The sequence below is a fragment of the Melospiza georgiana genome, chromosome 8 (genome assembly GCF_028018845.1).
Source record: "Melospiza georgiana isolate bMelGeo1 chromosome 8, bMelGeo1.pri, whole genome shotgun sequence".
NCBI classification, from domain to species: Eukaryota; Metazoa; Chordata; class Aves; order Passeriformes; family Passerellidae; genus Melospiza; species Melospiza georgiana.
Window position 1 is genome coordinate 16,957,027 of NC_080437.1, and position 12,674 is coordinate 16,969,700.

General features: G+C 40.5%; 1 protein-coding gene across 4 annotated transcripts in view; it reads left to right on the forward strand.

Annotated features, from left to right (window-relative positions):
- NDST2 (N-deacetylase and N-sulfotransferase 2) overlaps window positions 1-12,674 on the forward strand; it is a 126,678-nt gene that overhangs the window by 35,527 nt on the left and 78,477 nt on the right. The window contains exon 1 of one of the 4 annotated variants that reach the window (XM_058029333.1): window positions 1,198-1,409. The exons of the other annotated variants lie outside the window; for them this stretch is intronic. The gene's annotated coding sequence lies outside the window, so the exon portion shown is untranslated. Of the gene's footprint in view, window positions 1-1,197; window positions 1,410-12,674 lie in introns of those variants that run through there. 4 annotated transcript variants of the gene reach the window in all.

A 12,674-nucleotide genomic window follows, 5' to 3' on the forward strand; every position in this document is an offset into this window, starting at 1 on the left:
ATATGCAATATAAAAGTGAGAACAAACTCCAAATTGAGAGGTGGGGAGTTTGGATGGGAGTGAGAGATTTAAATGTGTTCTTCAGGAAAGAATCAGTGTACAAAACTGAGAAAAAATAAGATGGCAGCAGCCAGGATTTGCAGAGCTTTTCAGTCCTTTGTTGGGTTATCTTGCATAAGTACTTTAGCCAGAGACTCTTTTCAGTAGCTGCATGGGGCCAGCTTGGAACACAAACGTGCATGAATCCAAATGTAATTTCCCTGTTGTGCACATTCTGGCTGTGACAGCTCAAGTTATGAATGTAAAATAGCAGGAAAAAAAGTTCAGAAGATGGCCAGGCCTGAAATGTTAATAAGAACTGACTTACCATGAGATCCCTTGAGGCTGGCAAAGGTGCTTCCCGAATTTTAAGTTTGTCTGCTTCCATGCTTCGTTTTGGTGTGCCTTGGAAAAGAATAAATTAATTCTTTGTTTTTATCTGTGCATCTAAGTTGTTTGGCATAACAGAAGTAAGAAACATTTTCTTCCATGTAAGATGCAAAGCAGACAGAGTGATGTTAATCCTCCACTCTGGTTTGTGGTCAGCGCTGGCACACAGACTGAATCGGCATCAGTGGCTTTGATCTGTAGACAAGTACTGTACAAGGAATGACAGTATCTTTCCCTTTCAGGCAGTTCTTTTTTCTGGGGGGCAATAATCTGCATTTTCCCCAAATTTCCAGTGTTCAGAAGGCATTTGTCTTTCCTCTGGGTAGGACTGGTGCAGGATAAGGGATTTCCTCTCCCTACATCAATATGCTGCCTGCAGAAAAGACACCTCATCGTGGCCACGGTTTGTCTCAGACTGTGCAGGCAAGGAAAGGGCTTTTCTCTCTTCTGCATGCAACTTGGACAGCAGAGAGAAACTGCAAAGTTTGCAAGTTTCCCTGCATCTTCAACATTGGATTTTCCCGGGTCTGTACTCTCTCCTTTTTTTTCTCAGCCTTCTTCCATCTCTTGTTACCATGGAGAATGAAATGCCTGTTCCATTCAAGTTGTCGGCTGAATAGGTTTTGAGGTTGATGGATGGTGAGAATCTCTTATCCCTCCTTCTCCAAACACCGCCCCTGCCTGTTTCTTGACATTTCACTTGCCAGAGACTGGCAATCAGTGAGTGGGAGCTGAAAAGGAGGCTGGCAGTGTCCTGCTGAGATGCTCTTTCACTTCGTGGATGAAATCAGCAGCCGTGAGAAGGTCTTAAGGGCTTCGGTGCAGAGCCTTGTCCTCAAGCTGAGGCATGAATGCTCACTTGAGTGAATGTTCTTGCTTCCCCAGAGCACCCAGGGAAAAAAGAATTCATATGTGAAACCTGTTGCTGCTTATGACTGTGTTTCAAGGGGTGAGGTAACCTCTGCAGTGTAAAGGGAAAGGTAAGAAATGAATGAATACAATAAATGCTCTGGCATAATCTGTTCCTCTCATATATACTTCTTTATTTGTGTCCATGTCACATCAGAAGTGGAATTTCTTTGCTGCAATCTGACTTGGGTGGTTTCCTGGCTGTGATGCTGAAGTTAGCAGGGATCTCTGTGTTTAGTGGGGTTCCAGTCCCTGTATGAGCTGACTGCATACGTGTGGCATCGGTAGTGCAGTGTCAAAACAGCTTTCTGAATAGGGCACCTTTTCATAGCAAATACTGTGGATATTGACAGGCCCGGGGTTGAAATGTGAGTTTGAGGCTACTGCTGACATGCAAGAAGTGGGGCTGCAAAGCAGAGAAATTAAGATAACTCTGTAAAATTATACCGAAAACATTTGTTTTGTTGTTATTTATTACTTTTCATACAGATAACTATAGTTTTCGAGTGTATCAGAAAAATGTTTAGCCTATGCTGAAAGGCTTAAGCCTGTCCTTTTTAAAGAAGGGATTGTTTTGACCGATGAGCACTTAGTAGTGATGGCTTGGGAGAAGTGTATACCTGGCATTATTTAATAGATGTGTGAATTTTGCATCTGGAAGTAAAAGTAAATGTTATGACTTTAAATTTTGACATTGCTTCCGAGTAAAAGCATTTCACAAACATATCATTGTTGAGAGAAGATATTTCTGTGAGTTTTCTGCTAAAACCTGCTGTGTCAGGACTGTACCAGCAAAAGAATTAATACTGGTGGTATACCTTAATGGGTAGCATTTCAGTATTTTTGAGATCATATGTGAAAATTTGTCCGGGGGGATTTTGAACAGCTGTGTTTGATAAGTGACTGTGAACTTTGTTTCAATACATCTTTTCAGCACTTTGCACTGGTAAATATTTCCACATCTTCTGTGTATTCCTACGGTTGCTAACCAGTACATCTCTTCACACTACCACCAACAGCTTTTGCATCTGTCTTAGATCCTCAAGAGTTCACTTTCCATTTGATGCTTTATGTCCTGTTTGTTGTTGGATTGTTGTCTCCCTGCTGGAGTTTTCCTACTGTGCAATTGCTTTCCCTGTTGTGCAAGCCACTTTCAAAATGCTGCTGTGTTAGCTGTTTGGCCACTGGTGTGTTAGAAGGGAATTTTTAACTCCTGCATCAGAAAGGCATGTGTGTATGTTAATACATACAAAATAAATACATGTATTTGAAATACATCTGAACGTACCATCCAGTCACTCAAGTAGTTTATTCTAGAGACTGTAGTAGTATTTTTGTTCCCAGAGATCAGGATTTCCTAGAGGGATGTGCACACAGAGGATTTGACTGCCTGTGGCCTTCAGTCATACAAAATAATATATGATAATATGCAGGGCTTTGATTTCCTGGTTGGCCAGGCTACTGCAGAAAAAAATAGATTTTCAAAAATACACCAATGTAGCAGCTTTTTTCTATCATAAATACAGCACACATGTTGGGTGGAGTTGAGGTAAAGTGTTACAGAGAGGAAAAAAGGGGAAGTCCATTGGGAGAGAGAATGTAGTTTGGGATTAGGTTCCTGATAGGAACTCAGCTTCATGTTACCATTTGTAAGGGATGGGGAAAGAGTGAGCATCTGTTTTAAACTGGTGATTTTGATTAAGCAGCAACAACATCAGCATCAAAGCTTACATGTGTATTTCCATTTATTCTGTTAACCTGCTGGAGTTTTTTGATTCAGTATTATCTTCTTTATGAAAAAAAATATACTCGTGGCAGCTTATGGATTTGCATGAGATAAAATCCCAAATCTTTCTCTCACACTCTGTGAGGATTGTTATGCTAATAATTTTAGAGATTGTCAAACTTTTTTCTGAGTATTACTGACAGGATTCAATCTCTGAAAAAAGATCTTCCAGTTTTCAACATGGATATATTTAAATTCACTTTGCCTTCTGAAATTCCTCCTTTTTCTGTCACCAAGATCGACCTTTACTTAATTGGGGTCTGTTGATTTTTATGTTTTCTCTGAGGCTGACATAATAAACTTGTAATTAGGACATATCGCTGCTTCATTCCATCTGGTCTTTTGTTAAATTATTCTTGGAAAAATTCTCATGCCCCACGCTTTTTAGATTCAGAGTTGTTTGATTCCTTTTTCCTGTCTTCTTTTTTTATCTTCATGGTAGCCAGACAGAGCTTGTAATTTTTTAATCTTGTCCTTGCTATTTAAATGTGGGCAGCTGTAGAACAATCCATCTCTAAACCTCTTTCGCCTTGCTAGATGTTTTATTTCACCTTTTCCTTAGTGATCAGTGCCCGAGTTTCCCTCCATTGCTTTCCCAGGCAGTGCAGCATGGAACTGACCTCATTTGCTTCAGCTCCACTCCTGTCCCTGCTGCCCCAGTCAGTGAGTGTGGGCAAAGCTTTGTTCAGGGCAGCGGGGAGAAAAACCTGATCGAGCAGCAGACTGAAGCTGTCTGTCCATGGATTTACAAAGACAGGTCTTCACTGATTTTTACCTTGTAAGTTACTTTTATAACCTTAAAATCTGGAAAATTAATTTTAGCTTGGCTTTTGCCAAGGCTTCCTACCTGTTCTGTTTGAGTGAATTTTTAAGCCCTTTATAATAGGCTGGTACATATGCAAAGAATGAACATTGTGCTCTCCAGTAACTCATTCTGTTATCTCAAGTGTCATTTACTGGAATCTCCTTACCTTTTGCCTCTTGTAAAATGTAAACTGAATTACAGGCATATAATTAAATCAGCATATTAAGTGTGTGAGGAATGAGAGGCAGTGGGAATTTTGATGGCTATATCCACAGTAAGAACATTAAAATCTAAATCATCAGGTGTCTAAACTATTTTCTAGTGTACTGAGAGCACTGGTTGTAAAAGAACAATTTTCAGGTGGATGAAATGTGTTTCAGTGCTAGATCAGCACAACAGGCTATCATTTCCCCTCACCTGGCTGAGAGGCTGCTTCACAAACCATGGGCCTGCTAGCTGAAGGACTCAGATGTGCAGTATTAGTGCTCATCAAGGATGGGGACATTTGAATAATTACTAAATAGTTGTGAGGTTTTGACTGCAAAAAAAAAGACAATTTCAGGTACTGACATACTTGCTTTTGCCTGTTATCCATGTCCAAGTCACTTTGTTGCATGTGGCATACCTCATACTTAAAACTAACATGGTCAGGGTCTGAGACTGATTTTAATTTTTTTGTGCCTAAGCATCAGGCACATAGTGTTGATGCTGGCATTATCTAATGATATCTAAGATCATTTGCTTCTCAGAGATAAGAAATTTTAATTTATTTTATTTACTTTATATTACGCATAGCAATTCAAGTTCCTGTTGTCATGGCCGTAACCCAAATTAGGAACACAAAATTCAAATGAAAAACTGCAAAACAAAATAAAGCACAGAAGGCATGACAAGAAGTGGGATTGATCTCTGTAATGTAAATATTATTTTCTCTAGCCTTGGATTTCTGATTAAGTGTTGATGTCAGTTTACTGTGAAGACCAAGAATAGCAAACTGTTGTGAGATGGAGTCAAATTTGGGTGCAACATGAGAGATGCCCCTTGTATTTCAGTGGATTTGTGTAGTGTATGCCTCACAGCCAGTTGCTGGCTATTTCAGATTTGTCCCTGTGAAATCCTCTCCCTTAGTCTTGTTCCAGAGCTGTAGCACTTGACTCCAGTACATCCCTCTCCAGCCAGTCTGGTTATCTTCTGTTGGCTTTGCAGTGCTCTTCCCTGGCTGTGGTACTGGATTGTTGTTCCATCAGTAGGGCAAAATGGTAGGAAAGAAGCAGGGGAAGGGATATCTTAAGTGAGTATTGGCTGCTATTTTAAATGAAAGTTAGCATTTTTCATAGCAGAGAGATACTATAGAACAAACAGGAGGGCACGCTAGGGAGAGCTCTTGAAAATGCTATTATGTTTCAGTCTTGTTCAGGGTTTTGACTACTAGAACATGTTCAAAGTTTGTTGTCAGTTTAGAGTTTAGAAGTTTATATGGAAATAACCAGTGTTTCAGTTCCATAGTGATTCTTGAGATATAGGACAAGACACACACATGAAAAATGATTGTCTAATGGATTAGAGCATTCTTTAACTAGCCTTTTTATCTCCTGCCTTTCCCTTTAGTCTGTATGATAAAGATACTGTTTTGTCAGAGGTCATCTCAAACTGTGCTTCTCCAGGAAAGCTCAGTGTTGCTCTCATCTGCCCCAGTTACAACATTCCTGTCTTCAGCTCCTGCAATCAGGGAGTTGTAGGGTGCATTTGATAAGCTCCTAAGTCTGATTGATAACAAATCTTTGGTGAATTAATTATTTGGATGAGTGTGCTATGAATAGCTGGGGATGTGGGTCCACCTCTTTTGCTGGCAGCCACTAAAATTGCTTTATGCTCCTTGCAGAGCTGTACCCTGAAGTTCTTAACCCTCCACTTTTGGATAACTGAGTACATGCTAACCCTAACCCAGTATTATGTTGCAGATGAGTGCAGACAAGCTGCAGCATATAAGCAGTATCTTGATGTAGTGTAGTAACTGTGTGTACTGAGTTGTGAGTTTTCAGACTCGGTTGGGCTGGGTATCATCTGCAGGAGCCAGGTCAACCCTGGGCCAAGCTGGAACAGCCATGGGTGGAAGCACGCTTCTGTTCTATCCTCTTCTGTCTTCCCTCATTATTTACTCTCTTTTAGGCTTTGCCCCATAGGGCTGACTACCTCTTCCTATTTCATGGAATCTTAAACTTGAGTTTCCATCTGTGTTTTGCAACCCCGCAAATCAGGCATTGCTTGAGGTTAATCACAAACACCAAACCTGTGCTGCCCTGTGCCTCTGTTCCTGTTCCTGTGCAACACTGAGCAGCTGAAGCTGCCTGTACACAAACCAGATGTTAGTGAGTTCAGCCAGAAAACATTAACTGCATTGGCAGGGTTGCTGGCCCCTTGTTCAGATGAGAACCAACAAGATGTCATCAGGAGCTGCTCTTGTGCCCTAACTTGGAAATTGTTGTTGAGAGACTCTACCTTGGCAGTTGATCTTGTCAGACAGTATGGATCTTTTATTACCTTCATCCAAAAGTGTTTTTTCTTGATTTATGGTGAATAAGTGGATTTATACAGTAAAGAAGGTTGCTTCTAGTTTCATCTTCCTATTTCCATATTTTATCCAAGAGTTGTTTCAGTTGTTTAAAGTACATGGGTTTGTTACTCTGGATCATGGATATAAATAAATGCCAGAAGCATGAGGCCTTATCAGCTGTGAGCAGCTGTACTTGCCTTTTCGTTTTAAATCTGACACTTAAAGTGCAGATAAACAACAAAATTCATTTTTCTGGAAGGTGAAACTTTAAAATTTGCTGGAGTTTGTTGAAGGCTGTTGTATCTCTACTTAAAGTAAGCTAGCATTAACATTTTGGGGAAGGCTCTGAGCTCCTTGTTAGAGCTCAGAGTTACAGTTCAGGGTAGTGAGTATTAATGTCTGTAGTGGCTTGGTTTTGAAATACTGTCTATGCATGGACAGTCATGCTTAACCTAGTACATTGCTTGCATATAAGGGACAGCCTAGAGAATTAAGTTGGATTTCTTTGAGGGTGTCATCTTTATGTACTCTTTGCAGAAGTGGGTCTTGGGGAATGCCTGAGGATGCTGGCAAGTGATGGGAAATATACTCAGGCAAAGCTTTAGAGGACAGGATTTTAAACACTGCATGGGACAGGTTGCAAATAACCTTTGTTAGCTTGATAGGTTAATTTTTGACCTTAGAATGACTTTGTAGACACAGAAATTTGCTTTCCTTCTGCACGGATCCATTATTCAGGTGACAGGTTATCCATACTGAAATCCTGGGCTCAGACCTGGAAGCAGTACATAGGGTTTATGTGTGGCTCAGACCCTGAGCTAGTTCACCTGCTGAACCCTCACCAACTTTGCTTAGAGCTACTGCTGATGTCTCTGTTTGTGCTTCTGAAACATGGGATGCTGGGAAGTTGGCTTTGAAGGTGCTGGAGGAGCATTCAGGAGCCATCTGGCTCCACAACTCACAGATATAGACTAAAGCTCTGGCTCTGCAAGACTTAGAGCTGTGGAGCTGATGATAGCAGCCGTTTCAGGAGGGATGACTGGTGAAAGAATACCATGTATCTACTGTGATCCCTTCTGCTTTGAGAGATTGGTCAGATGGGGTTTCTTATGAGGCTGCCTCTGTACCTCAGCTGAATTGTCCCAGAACTTGGAGTGCTGCACAATATGGTGCAAGGGCCCAAGGCTTTGGCCTCTTTGCAGCACTGTGTTCAGGTTTTCTGGTTATCTGGCTATTCCCATCCCGCCCTGTTCTTGGACAGTGGAAAGCCAAGTTAGTATGCTAGTGCTCTATGGAATGCTCTGTCAAGTGGTGTCATACCAAGGTAAGAATAAAGTGTTAGTTATAATTTAATCTTTACACTTTCTTTATTGTGTTACTTTAGAAATGCCATAAAGTACAAGTAATGAAGCTGAGTAGTGACCCTTTAGCTATTCAGACCTGTATACTCTTAGAAATTACTTTTTTTCCCTGTTGGCATTGGCACTGTGTTATAAGAGTGTTAGAATTTGTGCTGAGTATCTAGCCTGTGTACCTTACAATAGTACTGTAGTGAAGTACATTAGCATTTGCACACATCAGCATATCCATATACAGATCAAAATAGTGAGATATAGATTGCAAATTAAGAGCTTACTGGTCTGTCTCTTGTGCAGAATCTCTTGGGTAGGAAAGTATATAATGTCCTCATGTATGCTATAGCTATCAGTATATTAGGTCTAAGGGTTTTTCTTTTTAGCTTTTCTGTTTTGTCCAGTATGCTCTTCAAAAATCAAATTTTTGTAGTACAATAATTCAAGGAGTACCTGAGTATGATGATATTCAGGGGATTTGAAGAGGAAGCAGTAACCTTCTCCAGAGCGCACCTCTGGTTATTTTTGGCACTTAGCTTGCTGTACTTTCAAAAGCAGAATCGTTCATTTTGCTTCCAGTGATTTTATCCTCCAGAGCTCAGTGGGATGATTCTGCATAAGATAGGGAGCTGTCACAAGTTCAGTCCAATGGGTGGCTTTGATGTTGAGAGCTGGAGCAAACTCTACTGTTTCAGAACACTGTATTTATTTTCTCATCATCACTTTTTGTGAACAGTGGTAATAAGAGATTATGACTTTTTGTCTCCCAAGTATTCCCTCAAACATGTATCCCTGCTAACTCTTTCTCAGCTACTCTGCAGGGCTCACTCTCTGGCACCAGAAAGCACACATCTTCCAGCCCTTTGGCAACTGCTCACTTCACGTTTCCGTGTGTCTCTCCAGTTAATAAAGTTGTTTTGAAAGGGAGAATTTAGAAAGGAAGAGTGGTCACACTTTCTAGGCTTGATTTCTTTGTGTTTATTGTGACTACCTGTTTCTGGGCTGGGGCTGGCCACTGCAATGTGCTCCTTATAGCAGAGGAGTGTTGCATCACCTCAGGCAGGTATTGCAGAGCTCACTGGGATTCAGTGGATGCAGTTTTACACAGGATGAGGGTATCTGTGTTACATTGCAAAGTTTGGTGTTAAACCTGATGTTACTTTTCAGCAGTGAAAGATTCTTTAATCTTCTTGTTACCATGGCCCAGGGGAGTTGCAGGGACAGTAACATCTGTGCTTGCTGTATAAGGCTGACAGCTGTTTCAGGAGTCAGCTGGTCCTTTTATGCAGTGTCTCTGAATAGCACAGGGAGTGTGGGCACTGCACCTTCCTGCAGGAGGTTGTAGAGGATGGCAGCAAGTAGTGGCATTGCAACATGCTGAACCATGGGGCTCCATCACTTGCCTTTGACTTCTGAATCCTTCTGAGGTCCAGAGCACTCCAGAAAAGTTAGGAGGCGTGTTGGTTGCAAGTGAGGGAAAGTCAATACTCAGACAAACCCTGAGCTTGGTAGGTGACCATACATGACTGAAGAGATTGAATGAGGGCTTTAGTGACTGAATATGGAATGGATAATGGATAATCTGCTTTAGAGAGTATCTTGGAGATTCCCCAGCCTCAACCTTTCTACAGAATTACCATGTTGAGAGTAAGGGAATATGATTTCCCTTGACGTGCTCTCTTTGTTTCTGTACTGCTTCCTTTTTGCTTATAATTATTCTTTAAAGAAATAACAAAAACCCCTTACAATTTCCATAATTAAGAAACTCTCCCAACAATAACAACAGAAACAAACCCAAAAAACATAAAAGGGAGGTGTATAGGAGCCTCATTCATCACCTTTTGTCACCGGACTTGATTTGACATCTGAGACTACAGAGAAAGTTTGGCAAGTGCAATGATTTCCCGTGTGAGGGTAATAAGAGAGAAAAAAACCTGTCAGTTGAAAACAGCAGGAGCTGCATTAGCAAATATAAATTAAACAGATGGCTAAGATACTGCAGCTGTCACATAGAAAGTCCAGGAAGATTTTTAGCTCAGAGCTGCAGGAGGCTGTTTTAAAATGAAAGATGAAAACAACAACAACAAAGCAAACTTTAGCATGACGAAAGAGACAGTAGAACCATTCAGATTATTATATGAAATTTATCCAGGATTGTGGTGTTGGTTTGTTTTTGGGTGTTTTTTAAGTTTATGTTTTAAAATCTTAGGATTCTAAAATTAAGTTAGGATCAGCTATTATTAGATCATTTTCAGATTTTGGTATCATGGGTTTGCTTGTTTAGAAATACTTTTCTGTATGAGACAGTGGCTCTGACATTCTCTGGAAAGCAGGGAGACATGTAGCACACATCATGCCATTTTGTTTTTCAACTGTTTGTTTTACAGCTATTTCAAGAAAAATCTCTTAGGAAAGAATTTATAAGTAAAATCTTCTGGAAAAGTGGTGTGGAAAGTGTTAACATTTTGGTGGAGGAAGAACCTGCATTTTAGTCTTGCATGTTCAATCTTAAGATAACTTTTTTCAGACTCATTTTCAGCTGAGAAGTGACTATTCCTTTGTGAAAGAAGCACTAGAACAGCACCCAGGTTTGTCACATTTAAGTACAGACATAGACTAAAATGAGGACAAGTTCGAAATTCTGTGCTGTTTCTCAGGCACCAAAAGGCAATTAATTTTCTCAATGTTATGTCTTAAAGTATTTTTGTCAATTAGAGCTGATGGTTTGTCACAGATTATTTGTGCATAAGCAGAGATTGTTATGCTGCCTATATAGTTAAATGGTGATGTGAATTATGAAATAAGTTCAGCTACCTTTGAAGCCTGCATTCTACATTCAAAGCAATAGCATGCACAAATGGATTCCTAGGCAGGCCGATTGACTACCCAGAGTTCTGCTTTTTCTTTGCTTTCTTTACTGCAAAAGAGTAAAGAAAGCATTTCATTATGTATTTGTGGTTGGCTTTTTAAATCATACTTACTGTGCTAGAACTTATGGATTTTGATTGTACTTCAGCCCTTTATGGAAAATTAGTATGTCTTCAGTTCTGCCTGTTGTTGTCCAGCTTGTGTATTTCTTTACAATAAATATCTTTAGGTACTGTTATATCTAATTCTAAACTACTTCTATATGGATTATTCAAGAGCTACAAAATCTACATATCAAAAAATGAAATCTTTTTTCCCTCTGTAGTTATCCTTCCTGCCATCATCCCCATGTAGTTTGAGTACAGAGGCCCCAGCAGGCTCTGAAAGCTGGTGAATTTCCATTCTACTAGAAAGAGGAAGTTCATCACTGAGATATGCATGCTCTTTGCTGGCTAAATCTTTAACCTGTCCGAGACTTAGTGATTCAGGACACAAATCATGAAGGACATTAAAGGTCAAAAGCAGCAGCTTGGGCTTGGGCTTGGGCTTGTTGAAGATGTATACCCTTAGTCTTCCCATACTGTTCAGGGTGCTTTAGCTGGCTCAATAGAAGTGAGCTCCTCATCATTTAACTGCATTTCTTTTGTGGTTGTGGCTTCATGTATAAGTGTAGGAAAGAACAGCTGGTCATGCTGAGTGACTGTTGTTTCTACCCTTCAGATTTCGTTTCTATCCCTGCAGAAACTTTGCAGCATTTCAGAAAACTAGGAGGGAAAAAGCCTCAGCCTGAGTGTATTTCTTTTCTTCCATTTTTGCTTAAGAGAAATGAAGCTGGCCTTGAAGTGTACTTGAACTTGAGAATTATAAATGTGGGATATCTTTGTCTGTGATAGAGGGATGTTTCAGAGTAGGTGACCTTCCAGTGGGAAGCCTGGCCTCAGCCTCTGTGTACTTGCTCCTAGGCTTTAGCTTGCAGTGCTTTAGCAAGCTTTGCTGCCAGGACGCACACAGCACGGGAGCAGCTGTGCAGGCAGGACCCAAGGCCTACAGGAAGGTTACACGCTGAAATCTACAAGGTCCGCCTGACTTCTCCTGGGAGCAAGTGCAGGGATCAGTCAAGTGTGATCAAAGGCTCAAGAGAGCTGACAGTTAAGAATGGATGGGAAGGAGCTAAAGCAGAGAGTGAGTTGGATGGGAAGAAACAGAGGGGCAAGATAGCCTTGTCCTGAAAGATGGTTAACTTTAAAATTTCCTGCTGAGTATCCCAAAGGCAAGAATGAACTTTTCCACCTGGAAGTGTAATTACTGTCTAATGGCCATCTATAGTCTCTTCTTCATCTTCATGCAAGCCTTCTAAAGCATGTAAGCCTGCACAGTTGTTTTGCTGTAGGTACAGTAAATTGAGTGTTGTCTGGCCTGTGGCACAGAGCTGATGAGGAAAATGTCTTTATAGACATTTGTCTTAAAGTCAAATGTCATATGTCTTTGAAACAAGTCTGTGACAAAAATTTTTATGTCATATGAGATGTTAATATGAAACTCTCACTGATTAGGATCAGCTGCTTCCATGCAAAATGTATGACAGTGGAAAAAGAAAACATGATCCAGCTTTTTTTTAATACTCTCATGACATGAAAGTGCATCTTAGGGAGCAAGTTGTCCTAGCCTTTTGGTGCTGTAGCTTTGATGTGTATCTTAGCAACTCTGCAAAAAGATTGAACCTTGATCTTTTTAACCCTAGTCCAAAATTGCCCAGTCTGTTTTCTTAGGGCAGTGTTGTTCTTATGCTATACAGGCAGCTGCATCGGTGACTGAAAGAACATGCAGCAATTATAAATTGCTGCTTATTATTATGCTTATCATTTTGGAGGTCACATAAATAGGTGGAATAAAACAGCACATCAGGTAGTGCTGGTATGTGAGCTGTGTATTCTACAGTCCTGTGTCAGTAAATAATGGGTTACCAATTAA